The sequence below is a fragment of the Cyprinus carpio genome, chromosome B22 (assembly GCF_018340385.1).
Source record: "Cyprinus carpio isolate SPL01 chromosome B22, ASM1834038v1, whole genome shotgun sequence".
In the NCBI taxonomy this organism is placed as follows: domain Eukaryota; kingdom Metazoa; phylum Chordata; class Actinopteri; order Cypriniformes; family Cyprinidae; genus Cyprinus; species Cyprinus carpio.
Genome location: NC_056618.1, coordinates 11,233,557 through 11,247,584, shown reverse-complemented (window position 1 = coordinate 11,247,584; position 14,028 = coordinate 11,233,557).

Genomic DNA, 14,028 nt, shown 5'->3' with positions numbered 1-14,028 from the left:
ATTCTGGCTGTAATTCTGCATGTTTAATTGACATTTTGGTCTAAACTGAGAATTTTTCTGGCCTTGTAATGCAATATCTTCTAGGATATCCCCCACAACGCCCTGTGTGTGTGTGTGTTTAGTGACGGATCTGGAGGTGCAGTTTTATTGCACGCGGTACGCATGGGCCTCAACCGAAAAACTCTAGAGTTTTTTAAGGCCCGTTCTCAAATTAAGGTCCTATTTATTTGTCGCTGACTGCCATTGAGCAGTGTCCTTAGGTGTTCCTCCCCTTTTTTTCGCATTTTTGTGACGCTTCCCCTCCATTTAAAGCAATTTAAAGTAATGACACTCAATAAGGTATTTTATGGGCCGCTGAAAGATGTGAAATACTTTAAAAGGCTGACGCGAGGTATTCTCGGACAACGACTTTTTCCCATCGCTCACTTTATGCCAGTATTCAATTCATTCTTTCTCCTATGGAAGTTTGTCTGACCTCCCCCCTCACACCCAAACCAGATACCACTCTTCAAGCTCTGTTTTCCCTTTTTACGCCTTATTTCGTCATGTCACCCTATATCCCTATCGCAGTCCCTTACCTATGACTTGCATTCTACTGCCGAGAAATCCAACAGCATTAATTACATGCTGTAGATAGTCCTCATATTTTTGAGGAAAAATATAAAATTAAAGGTACAGCAGGTCTGCTGGTAAGTTTATTAAATAAAATGCTGTAAACTAATGTTAAAAGAATTTAACCAAATATAATTAGTTTAAATAGGAACGTTTAACTATAAACCATATATTTACGAAAAAAAAAAAAACATACTATTATATGTATGTTATACAAGGTTCAAAAATTGGAAGTTTAAACTATACATCTGTATACATCTTTAAAAAATGCTCCTCTGCCCTAGCCAATCCATATTCTTGTTTGATATTCACTTGTTCTAATGAACTCTCATCATATCAGTTATCAAAACAACACCACTTTTGTTTTTTTTCTTGGGAAGTAGTGACGCCATACATCAATGCTTACAGGGTATGCATATCGTCAATGCTTGTTCTGAATCTACGAGACTAAGAATCTTGTATTAGAGTCAGTTTATTGCCTGAATAAACACCACGGTGAAACGCAAAGCTAAATATTGACTTAAGTGGTTTTCTCGACACACTTCAAATTACTATCCCCACGCAGAGATACATGCACCAGATAATGCCCTGTTTAAGGACTTTCTGTTATAGGGATATAAGTTAAGTCTAGGCACTTGAGTCCTTTCTTTATTTCACGATGGTGCTTTTTGCCACACATGACACTACAATCGTTGTCTGATGGTCATATTTTGTTATTGATGAGCGCTTTATGTCTGAAGTAATTGCACTTACTATGAGTTTCGTCCCCGGCCCCGTACCCAACGCTGGCTGTTCTTTTCCCCTCATGACCCGCTGAATCTACCGCAGTCTTGAGCTTGTATTCCTGTATTGGATAAAGCAGTGTTAGTACACAATATCAATTTCGGCCTTCCACCAGATCTCTCCATCCTTTTTTTTTTTTTTTGTTGTAAATTGTTTTTAGCTTTTTATGCAGTGCTGTTCTTTTATGCAGAACTTAAAGAGTCACTATTCTTAATGTCATTCCTTTACTCTGGCTTGTCCCCGAATACTGTACGTATATCTTACTATTAAGGTCATGCCGGTGGTCACGAGAATGATAAGCGAGAGTATCCTTGTGCAGGTTACTTCGCTAGTAAGTTTAGTATGTCGCCGTAGCGGATTCAGATCTCCTTCCGTTCAGCAAGGACAGATTAGAGTCTTATATTTATACATAGCTCTATCGGCTCCATGCAGACGCAACAGTAACTAGGATACATTGGCCTATATTTATATGTATGCAGCTTTTACAGGCAATGCATTGTTGCTTATGACCGCTTTCCTCACCATTCTGGTGGTTTAGCCGCCGAGCTTCTTATCGCCCGCTCCATGGGTCTCTTTTTCGATGTTCCGCGTGGGAGTCCTTTTTCTCACTGTTTTCTGCGTTTCTGTGCTTTGGTGTATTAGTCGCACCCGCTGGTTTTCCACGGTTTAGGATGAGGAGTGTGAAAGTGCGAAGATAAGCAAATTTCAAAATATAAGGGACAAACATGAAACTGTACTGAGTCGGTGGTGGCTCACTACGTGATTCCATGTGTTCTTTGTTTAATTGAGCCCCCTGTTTTGGTACACACAGTTATATATTTTTCCAACTTGGTGGGACTAATGCTGAATATTGTGAGATTAATATGTAAATTTTCACTAATCTATGCATATAGTTTGTCATATACTAGGTAGTAGTAGATATACGCCAAGTATGACATGCCTGTATTCTTGCATATGTTATAGTATATTGATTTAAAATATTTAAATGCATAAAGTGATTAATTTATAATAGCAAATTGTACAAACGGTACCATATGTAAAATAATAGATCTCTCTTTAGGGATTATTTAAGCAAGACATCTCTACCATATATACATCCTCCCTACACTCCCTCTGCCTCCTCTTTGCTAGCTCATGCTCCCTTATAAAAATCATTAATATAATGAAATTAATAAATATCAATAAATAAAAACAAAATTTTACTACTGTAATTTAACTTTTCAATTTATTTATTTTAAACAACTTCTGAATAAACTAAATGTATCTTGTTTTTTGTGATATGGATATGTATATAAAAAGTATTTTAAAACATTAAAAGTCAATGACCAGAATGTATAATTTATTAATATGGAAGCTCTAAATATTTCCTCGTAAACAAGTATTAGAGATAGCTTGTTAATTAATATCCAGGTTAATTCATTATTACTTGGTAATAAATTGAATATATTTGTATACAAATTATATACGAATATTTGGCCACAAATTATGTTAAGTTTATATGCAAGCACCTTTGTGAACTAAAGTACCGTTTTGTACCTTTCAAGTAATTTAAGGTTAATAAATATTAATGTAATTTAGTATAAAATACTATTTGTGGTTGGTTTTTATATAGAATAATTTTGGTAATTAATGCACTTTTGTACACTTTCTCTGAGCGATCTACATCATCTACAGATTTGTCGAATAGATTTATCAAGCAAAAAAAACAAATTAATCATAATGTTTGGTTGTTTCCAGGCTGGTTTTCTAATCTGATGTGATTGTCTCTGGTTAATGTGTAACCGAGATATGGATTACGTCATATCAAACCGAATGATCATTTATTAAATGCGAGACATTTAAACTGTTGTGATCTAGAGCTGTTGGGTCACTATGGAGGTAATCGCTGCCGAGGTGGTTTATCAGTCTGTCTGTAGGTGTTGTGTGTTATTTATCCACCATTCTGAGTGCTCTTTAAGAGCAGTAGACTTTGGCTCAGGAGCAGGAGGCTGTTCCTCGTCCAGCACACTATGAGCTAACGCATGAGGAAACCGATAGAAGATCTCAAGACCACGGCTGAGAAACGTCTCCAAGAGCTTGTCCTGATCTCCTCGGTAAAGTGTTTTTCCAGTCGTTAGATGAACTTCAGACCGTCGATCTCCGGGACTTTGGATCTTCTCGAAGAGCTCAAACGGACGTTAATATCGCATCTAAACTAGCTTCTGCTTGGTTTCTGTTTTGATAATGACTGGTTTGATCTTCATCGAATGCTTAATCAGGAATCTTTGAGGTTTTCTCATGTGGTTTTCTCTAGCTGTTATGTCATGTTCCTGTGGATCGTGGTTTATGAGCTTATAAACATGGGCAGATCGTCCGCTACAGTAATTAACATTCCATTATTGACACTGATATGAAACACACAGGAGTCCTTGATTCCATACTTGCCAAGTATTACAATGCAAATACCATGGTATAAGTGTTACTGTATTGGTGTATTGATTATATTTAACGGTAGTTCCATAAAAATCAAGTTCCTCAGAAGTACTTTTTTCTGTAAGATATGGTAATACTGTGGTTTTGTTCTACCTTACACAACCAAATGTACCATGTTATTATCATAAAACGTTACCTTAGGTCCTCGGAAATACCGTAATATTTTTTTGAAGTACCTTAAAATGTTATACAAGCACCTTTGTGATCTTAAAAGTACCATGTTTTTACATTTAAATGTACATTTAAGGGTTAATAAATTATAATTTAATTTAGTATAATAATGCATTTTGTAGTGTAATGTCTTTGCAATATTTAGTTATAATTATCAAACTAATTAATAATTAAAAAAATGTTTTATATGAAAATATATTTATGTAAAATTGATTGAATATTTAAATCTCAGGCTAAATTTCATATATAGTGTTTTTATGTTAATGTAAAATTTAGTTATTTGTTTCATATATATAATAAATGGACAATTAAATATATACTCACTTGTACATAAGTATTTATGACATTTTCAATATTTGTGTAATTGATTCAATGTAATATCAAAATAGTACAATTCACCTGTAGTAATAGAAGTTGTACCCCAAGTAATTTAATTTAGTATTATTTGTTTGCTATATAATAAATGGACATTTCATGTAGTAATTGTGAAATACAAATGAAGCATGTGGATGTTGATGGTGTGTGTTGTGTTCAGGTGCTGTCCTCATGCTGCAGGGGTTCGAGTCCGCTCAGCTGGTCCAGCGGTTATCCTGAATCGCTTCGCTCCAGGTGAGAATGGGCTGTGATTGGTGAGTGTTGTGACTCCTCACACTGTTTGTCTGACCCGTGTGTTCTCCCACAGCGTCACGGCTCTGGATGACGCGTCCTCAGATCTGTCAGGTTTATCAGACCCAGCGCTAAAATCAATATACAGTGAGTACTGACCCTGAGACGAGCTGATCATTAATCTCTGACTCAACCTTTGAGCTATTTATAGATGCAGCATTGACCTGACACTGTTGCTTGCTTAACTGTTTCTGATACAGAAATACAGTGTGTTAGGAAAGGTTTTTTTTTTTAAAAAAGTATTTTTTTTATGTTTGTGTGTGTTTTATGTTAAATTTTGAAGTGTATGATGTATATTTGTTGTTATTATGGCTTTAAGCCATAATTTTTTGATTCTTGATTTTTTGAGTTTTTGAAATGTTGAAAGTAATCCAAGGTTCATGTAATCAGTTTTGGTAACAAAGTAACTGAAATGGTTACAATACTCATTACATTTTAGATAGGGTAACTTGTAATCTGTTAACCTATTAGATTTCCAAAATGTGCTTCCCAGACACCAGTGTTTGGTGTCAGCCTCATTTCCAGATTACGAGTGGGAGGAGTGCAGAATCATTTAATTTCTTGAAGTCCCAATCTGGATCAAATGATTTCAAACTGATAATGCAAGAGAAGTTCAGATCAAATGATTGGTGAACCTGCTGCGAACTATGGAGTGCTGTGTCCCATTCATACTATCTAATCCCTAAACGACAGATTCGAGAAACAGAATTAGTATTTCCCAAATCTTGCTACAGGTTCTGCTAAATGCTTTAAAAGTATGTACTTTTTCTTCACAAAAGAGTAGCCTACACATACTTTTAGGGCATAGATATAAGTAGGCGGGTAAGGACGCAACTTTCGAATCAAATCAAATTATCGAAGAGTTTGAGTTTCGCGATCCGCGATCGAAATCGCAAGAATGCCTCGAACTGAATCATGCTGTATACCGATTAGCGACGAGAACAGTCTCTAAACTGTCTTCAACTGGGTGAGTCATTCCCAACACTGGAACCGCTCAAATGGCTCGAACACGTGACTTCAGTTCAAATGAATCACTAAGCAAAAACAGATCAAAAGAGCCATTCATTGTCAATTTCGACATCGCTTGTAATGATTTTTAAAAAGCATGCGTGTAGTATTGGGTAAAACGCTGCTTTTTTTAGAAACTCATCCATTTGATAGCGAAAGTGAAAGTGTCAAATGCCATAAATACATTTAGCTACAATAAACTTGTCTTCATTTATACGGATATAAAATTGAATTTACAATAAAATTCCACATAATAATTGACAATATTGATGTATAAGCAATACAATGCGAATACACAAAATGTATTAATAATAATAAAACATATATAGATGTATATACTTATATATTTTTTTATTTAAATATTATAATGAACTAATATTTAGATGTTCATTATATATATAAAGTAATTTTCATTTTATTATATAAAATCCTTTATATTTTTTGTGTGTGTTTGTCATTGTGTGCATGTTTATGTGGTTTATGAGGACACAAAATTTGCTTGATGATGTGTAAGACAGAGGTATTACAACTTGATTTATGGGGCACTTTTTTTTTGCCACTTTTTTTTCAAGGCTTAAAAACATTAAATAGTTTTTTTTTGTGTGAAAATGTAAAAATGCAGAAGAAGCTTCCTTTGGGGTTGATGTGAGGGCAATATAAAATAACGTTTGTACAATCTAAATCCATTACGCCTGAGGAGGGGTCACTGTAAACCATAAAAACCAACTTTATGCGTGTGTGTGATTGTGTGTTTATATAAATGTAAATCTGAGTTTTTGCATCTGTTTCTGTGACTGTTTTTCATTAACCTTATATGAAAGTCTGTCGGATGAGCTCGTGATATAGTAAACATCATGTGTGTTTTCTGTAGATCAGAGGAAGGAATATGCCGACTCCATCAACAGACAGATGCATCAGTTCCAGCACCGAGTGGAGGTGAGGCTCACTGACTCTTCCTCATCATCATCTGAGCTGTGATGTGTGACTGTGAGTCTGTGCTCCGCAGCATCTGTTCACCTGTGAGCTGGACGGCCAGCAGCTGTGTGACGTGAACGACTGTCTGGGCTGACTGAAGTATCCTGGGCGCTTCTGGGCGAGTGTGTGGGGTCAGGGCGTCCTGCTGGAGGTGTTCACTGGGAGCCGGGCGCTGCTGCTCGCCGACATCGAGACCAAGGTCAGGACAGCATCTCAGTAACAATGCTATAGAGTAAATGCATAGAAATGAATAACATTTTATTATTTTTGTGTGTGTGTGTATATATATATGATATATATGTATATATATATATATATATATATATCATTTAAATACTGTTTTATTTACATTTAGTCATTTACCAGACAGTGACTTACAAATGAGAACAATGGAAGTGATCAAAATCAACAAAAGAAAAAATCTGCCATATGCACATGAACTGACAGTCACCACTGATAAGCTACTACTAAATACTGTAGAAACTTAATTTTCTGTAAAGTTGCTTTTTAATGATTTGTATCGTAAAAAGCGCTATACAAAATCACAATAAACAATTATTACAACAATTCACACATACCTTTTTTTTATTTTATACATTCAACACAGTACACATAGCAAAGCGGTTTTTTAAATTATATAATAATTTTTTAAAAATTATATAATAAAAAGAAAACAGAATAGAAAAATAAAGAGCTATTGTTAGAGGCCTTTTTTGCTTTTGTTATTTGTATAATACAAATAAAACAAATAGATAGAATACCTATATTATGTATATTATTTTATCATATATTATATCATAAAGATTTTGTATTTATACCAATTATAAATATGTATGCATTACACTATGAAAAATCTTATTATTATAAAATAGTATAACTGTATATATAATTGAAATATTGTATTCATTATAAAGATTATATCTATATGAAATTAATCAATACATCATATAGATATATAATTTTTTTTATTGTATATATGCAAGTATTTAATCATAACATATATTGAATGATCATTAATTATCTACATACGCATATATTGCATATTTATGTATATTTTTATTATTGGTATATTGTTATTTTTTAACATTTATATGTATCAAATTTTGTTTTTATTATATGAAAAGTAAATGTATAAAAAGTATATAAAGCGTGTTGAACTGTAATATTTATACAGTTTGTCATCTTAAAATATCCAAGTTGAAATATAATTTTTATGCAATTTATGATATCTAAAAGTCTTAACACCTAAATATATCCACATTTTGAATCTAGATATATCTAAATATTGAAATGTATCTAAATATTCAACTGTAATAATAAACAATTTCTTAATGTATTTTTTTAATTGAATGTACATACTTTAATATACAGTTTAATATCTAAATATCTTAATCTAAATATTAAATCTAGTTATTAAATTTAATATGAAATTTAAAATTTAATGCTCATTATTAGACGGCTCTAGATGCTCATCTGTCACAGTGGTGTTGTTGTTGTGTGTTCAGGAGGTGTTGGAGTCGTGGCCTCTGAGTGGCAGTGTTGATCTGAGGTGTTCTAGACGAGAGAGTTTACGAATCTCTGTGACCGTCAGCATTCAGGAGGCGGGCAGCGTGCCAGTCAGCGTCTTCCTCTTCCAGAGCGAGTCTCTCAGGTGAGTGTATAATAGACGAGTCCCAGCGGTCTCAGCGATTCTGCTAAAAAAAAGGGGCTTCTGTGGTTCCTGTGTTCTAGGCAGATTATTGAAGACAGCTCTGGAGGCGGCTCGCGACAAGAGAGACGATAAAGCTGAATAATGGAGGTAGAAGATGAACATCAGCTCATCTCCTCAATAATCATCTTGCATATCACAATGATGAGGTTTGTGATTTGATTCTGCAGTAAAGCCGCTGTCTGTTGGAAAAAGTCACACAGAGGAAAACTCGCGGCGGAGCATCTCCTACACCCTCAGCTGATCCCTTCCAGAAACCACATGAACCCCGGGCTGTCTTCGGTTTCGGTGAGGGGGACGACCGGGAAAACATGGACGCATTTTCAAGAGAAAAAACAGTATGTAATGAAAAAATAATTGTAATTTTTTTCTTACATAAAGCCAGCTGTTTGTCTGTGATCCCCAGATGAGAGTCCGGGTCCCGACTCCTCCCGCCTCCAGAAATAACTCCACATACATAAAGGTAGTGGCTACCACCCCCTCACACAGAAGAACCGCCATTAAAACCAGAACCACCCCCTTCCGCGGCTATGTACACAGAGGGGAGAGGGAAGTGGGGTGAGTGTTGAATTAGGGGTGGATGTGATAATAATCATCTGCAGAATAATATTGTAATTGTTGCTTTTAATGTGAGATTTGACATTGTGCCACAAACCCATTGCAAAACACACTTAACAGGAGTGCCCGCTACTACATTACGTGAAGGTGACTTTTTGTTTTCTAAATAAATTACCATGATGAACACAATGTGATATTTGATTTTGTTACAACAGGTCAATAAACTAGAAGTTAATAAGATACTTAAAATTTTAGACACCATATTGTCTGTTTTTGCTCTATTTCGCGACCAAAAAATAATTCCAAACTAAGCCACAGCTGTTTTGCATCTCTGAGCAACTTGAGGTGTTTCGTTCCTGAATGAATCAACGGTTTAAATGATTCGGTTCAATCGCAGTGACTCACTTATTAACAGTAACTTGCTGCCACCTACTGGCGGTTTTAATTGCACAATTAAAGTATTTTTTATTATTTAAATAATTTCAGATATCAGTATTCAATGTTTAATGTTTAATAAATTATTTCTGCATTTGTCAGTATCGCACACCCCTAGTGTTGATGACAGAATAACGCAGCGCTGTCGTAAAGATGAGAGATTGTAAGCGTTTCGTCTGTGTGCAGGACATCCTGAATCACCTCATTAATGACATCGAGGCCTTTGCGAGCCAACTGACAGCCGTCGCACCAAGATGGACAAGAAGAAAAAGAAGAAGAAGCGTAAGGGGTGAGTGAGAGGACTGGTGGTGAGTGTATGAGATGAGCTGATGAAGACTCTGTTGACGTGTTTGTGTGTGTTTGCTGTAGCTGTGAAGGGAATGCCGTCAGAGGAGCAGTTCTCCATCTGTCTGAGGAAAATCAAGATGGCCTTTAAACCTGCTGGTGCGTTTCATTTTATATGATATGATGGAACTTTGGTCTATATATTAAATAAATGTATATTAAACATGTTAATTATATTATATCATGTATTTTAAAATGGTTTTAAACTAATAATAATAACAATGTCAAACAATCTGTGCTCATCAGGCCAGCCTGCAGGGGAAGATAAACAATCCCAGCGCCGCTGAACTCGTTCACTGTCTGTTCTCTATACTGGATCTGGTGAGACGTGTGTCTGCTTGTCTGTCTGTCTGTCTGTCTGTCTGTGTTGTTGATCTGACGTGTGTGTTTGTGTGTAGGTTGTGTTTCACTGTAATGAGGATCTCCCTCCGTCTATCGTGGCTCCTCTCTTTGAGCCGGAGTGTGTGATTTTTCTGAGCGAAGAGGCGACGCCGGAGGAGGATCATCTGTGGCAGTCACTAGGAGATGCCTGGAACATTCCCAGGTAAAGCACTCAGACTTATACACACTCAAGACACACTCAGACTCAGACACACAGTTTAGACTCACACATAAACAGACTTTCACAAACTCAGACTCGCGCACACAGACTCACTCATACACACTTAGACTTACACACTCAAGACTCAAACACACACACACTCATACTCATACTCCAGACTCATATACACACACACACACTCATACTCCAGACTCATACACACACACACACACACACACACACTCATAGTCCAGATTCACACACACACACACACACACACACACACACACACACACACACACACACACACACTCATACTCCAGACTCATACACACACACACACACACACACACACTCAAGACTCACACACACACACACACTCAAGACTCATACACACACACACACACTCATAGTCCAGAAGTTCATACACACACACACACACACACACACACACACACACACACACACTCATACTCCAGACTCATACACACACACTCATACTCCAGACTCATATACACACACACACACTCATACTCCAGACTCATACATACTTATACTTACTAACAGTTTAGACTTACTCACAAACACAGACTATCTCTCTCTCACTCAAAAACACACTCAGACTCACAGTTCAGACTCATACACACTTAGACACTCATACTCAAGACTCATACACACTCAGACTCACATACAGTTTAGACTTACTCACAAACACAGACTCTCTCTCTCACATACACACACACACGCACACTTACACATTCAGATTCACTCACACACACACTCAGACTCACTCACACTCCAGACTCATACACACTTAGACTTACACACAGTTTAGACTTACTCACAAACACAAACTCTCTCTCTTTCTCACACACACACTTGCACATTCAGATTCACTCACAAACACACTCACACTCACACATCAGACTCATACACACTTAGACTTACACACTCAGACTCGAACACTCATACTCATGACTTATACACATTCAGACTCACACACAGTTTAGACTTACTCAAAAACACAGACTCTCTCTCTCTTTCGCTCACTCTCACACACACACATACACACACGCACACTTACACACTCACTCAGACTCACTCACACTCCAGATTCATACACACTCAATCATACAACAAACACAATCATACTCGCACACAGTTTAGACTCTTTCAAACACAAACACGCAGACACACACTTACACCAATTTACACACAAACAGTTTAGACTGACTCACTCACACAAACACACACACTCAGACTCGCACAGAGATTAGACTCACATACAGACATAAACTCACTAACACTCGGACTCACACAAACACAATCAGACTCAAACACAGTTTTGACTCTTTCACACACATTTACACACAGTTTAGGCTCACACAGACTCACTCACACACACACACACATGTTTGTTTTTGTGAATTGTGGGGACATTCCATAGGCATAATGGTTTTTATACTTTACTGTATATTCTATCACTCTACACCAACCCTACACCTAACCCTACCCCTTACAGGAAACTTTGTGCATTGTTACTTTCTCAAAAAACTCATTCTGTATGGTTTATAAGCGTTTTAAAAAAATGGGGACAATGGGTTATGTTCCTCATAAGTCACCCTCTCCTTGTAATACCTGTGTCATACACATGTCATTATACACAGTTGTGTCCTGATATGTCACAAAAACATGAACACACACACACACACACACACACACACACTCAGACTCAGATATGTGGTTTTGCATTTACATTTATTCATTTGGCAGATGCTTTTATCTAAAGTGACTTACAGTTGAGGAATGCAACAAGTGATATATCATAAGATTTGACTGTGTGTGTGTGTGTGTGTGTGTGATGAAGACTAAGTGGCCGGAGGATGATGATGATATTCCCACATACACACCTGTGTTTGAAGATGGATGGGAGCCGCCAGCCATCAGAAACCCAGAGCCGAGCGTCACAAACACGAACGTGAACACAAGCAAACGAGAGCCAGCTCAAGTGCCTGTGACACGACAAATGGTACGAACACACCGGACACACGATCACATGATCATCCTGTCATTCAGCTGTTTTAATGCTCTCTGTTTGTTTGTGTAGAGCAATAGACTGCCGCCGGAGCCTGAGGACAGGTACAGATACAAGATACACACATGAGACCTGTGAGAGGTGCTGCCGTACGGCGAGTGTGTGACGCTGTGTGTGTTTGCAGTTTAGAGGAGCTACCGGCGAGCTTCATGAGAGCTGTGTTTGATTTCACAGCACGAAACCCGCGAGAGCTTTCCATCAGTAAAGGTGAACAACTACAGGTGAGACACAAAACACACACACCAGACCTGATACAGACGCTCAGTCTGAGTTAACTCAGTGAAAAAGGATTTATTTAACATGTAATAGAGAGATAGAATGTGTGTGTGTTTACACTACCAGTCAAACGTTTTTGAACAGGAACATTTTTAATGTTTTTTTTAATACATAAATGCATACATGTACATACATTTTTCTGTGGACCCTGGCAGCCCCTTCCAGACTCCATTTACAGGAACAAGCTTTAATGTCACTGGTGAGGAGTGTGTTTCTAACTGTGTGTGTGTGTGGGTAGTTGTTGGACATGTCTAAGCAGTGGTGGAAGGTGAAGAATGAGAAAAAGGCCAGATCGGTTACGTCCCAAACAACATGCTCCAGCCTCCGCAGCAGGAGGACAAACCTGTACGTAACTGTATATCAGTCATCTTCACCTGTACATCTGATAATCATGATGTGTTCACAATCACGAGCTCCACACTTCCTGACCCACAGGAAACCCCGTCTGCACCCACACTCACCCGAAAATCACGACCCGAGGAGGTGCGGGCCCTGGCTGGAGCACAAGGGCTTCAGCAAAATGTGAGTAAATCCACACTATACACTGCAATATGTGTGCAAAATAACCAGCTCATGACCTCATTGTGTTGCATCTTTATTTCAGTAATTCACTTGCATGCTGATATTTTATTCTGCAGTCAGTTTTGCATAAAAATGTTGTGTTTGTCAGTCTATGTGGGTCAGTAGTGTTTCACGCATCGTTTACAGAAAAATGCAATTATTAATGAGTGAATTATTATAGTCATCATAATTTTAGTTGTTAGACTAGAATGCGGTATATATTCAAAACCACCATTTTTTCCTAATGCAGCATGTTTAATGTGGTGACCTAATATTTATGTTTACAGTTACAGTTAATTTGTAAATGGTCATTTGCATATTTAATCAATTTTGTGTAAAATGTCACTTTTTGTGAGTCAGTATTGTTCTATGCAAAATTTCAAATAAGCTTTTTAAGGAAAATATTGTGGAATTATTATTAATGAATGAAGTATTGTAATTATATATTTAGTTATTTTAATGTATAATTATTGTTGTTGTTGTTATTATTAAATAATTATATTTTAGCATTATTATTAAAATACAGTGTGTATAGTAATATGGATGATTGTTTTTTAATATTAATATTTTTGTTTTTTATTAACAAACATAGTAAGTTTTACATTTTAGATTAGATTTAAGTTCATAATTTCTTATTTAATCATGTTAATCAATAGCTTTTTATGCAGCATTTTAGAGAAGATTTATAGTATATTGATTATTATTGTATGAAGTATCAATTTTATAATTAAATATTTTATTTTTAATATATTAATATTGTATATAATATAATTCTAGCTGTGTAATATTAATATTAAATGGGCAATTACAGCACCATTTTTT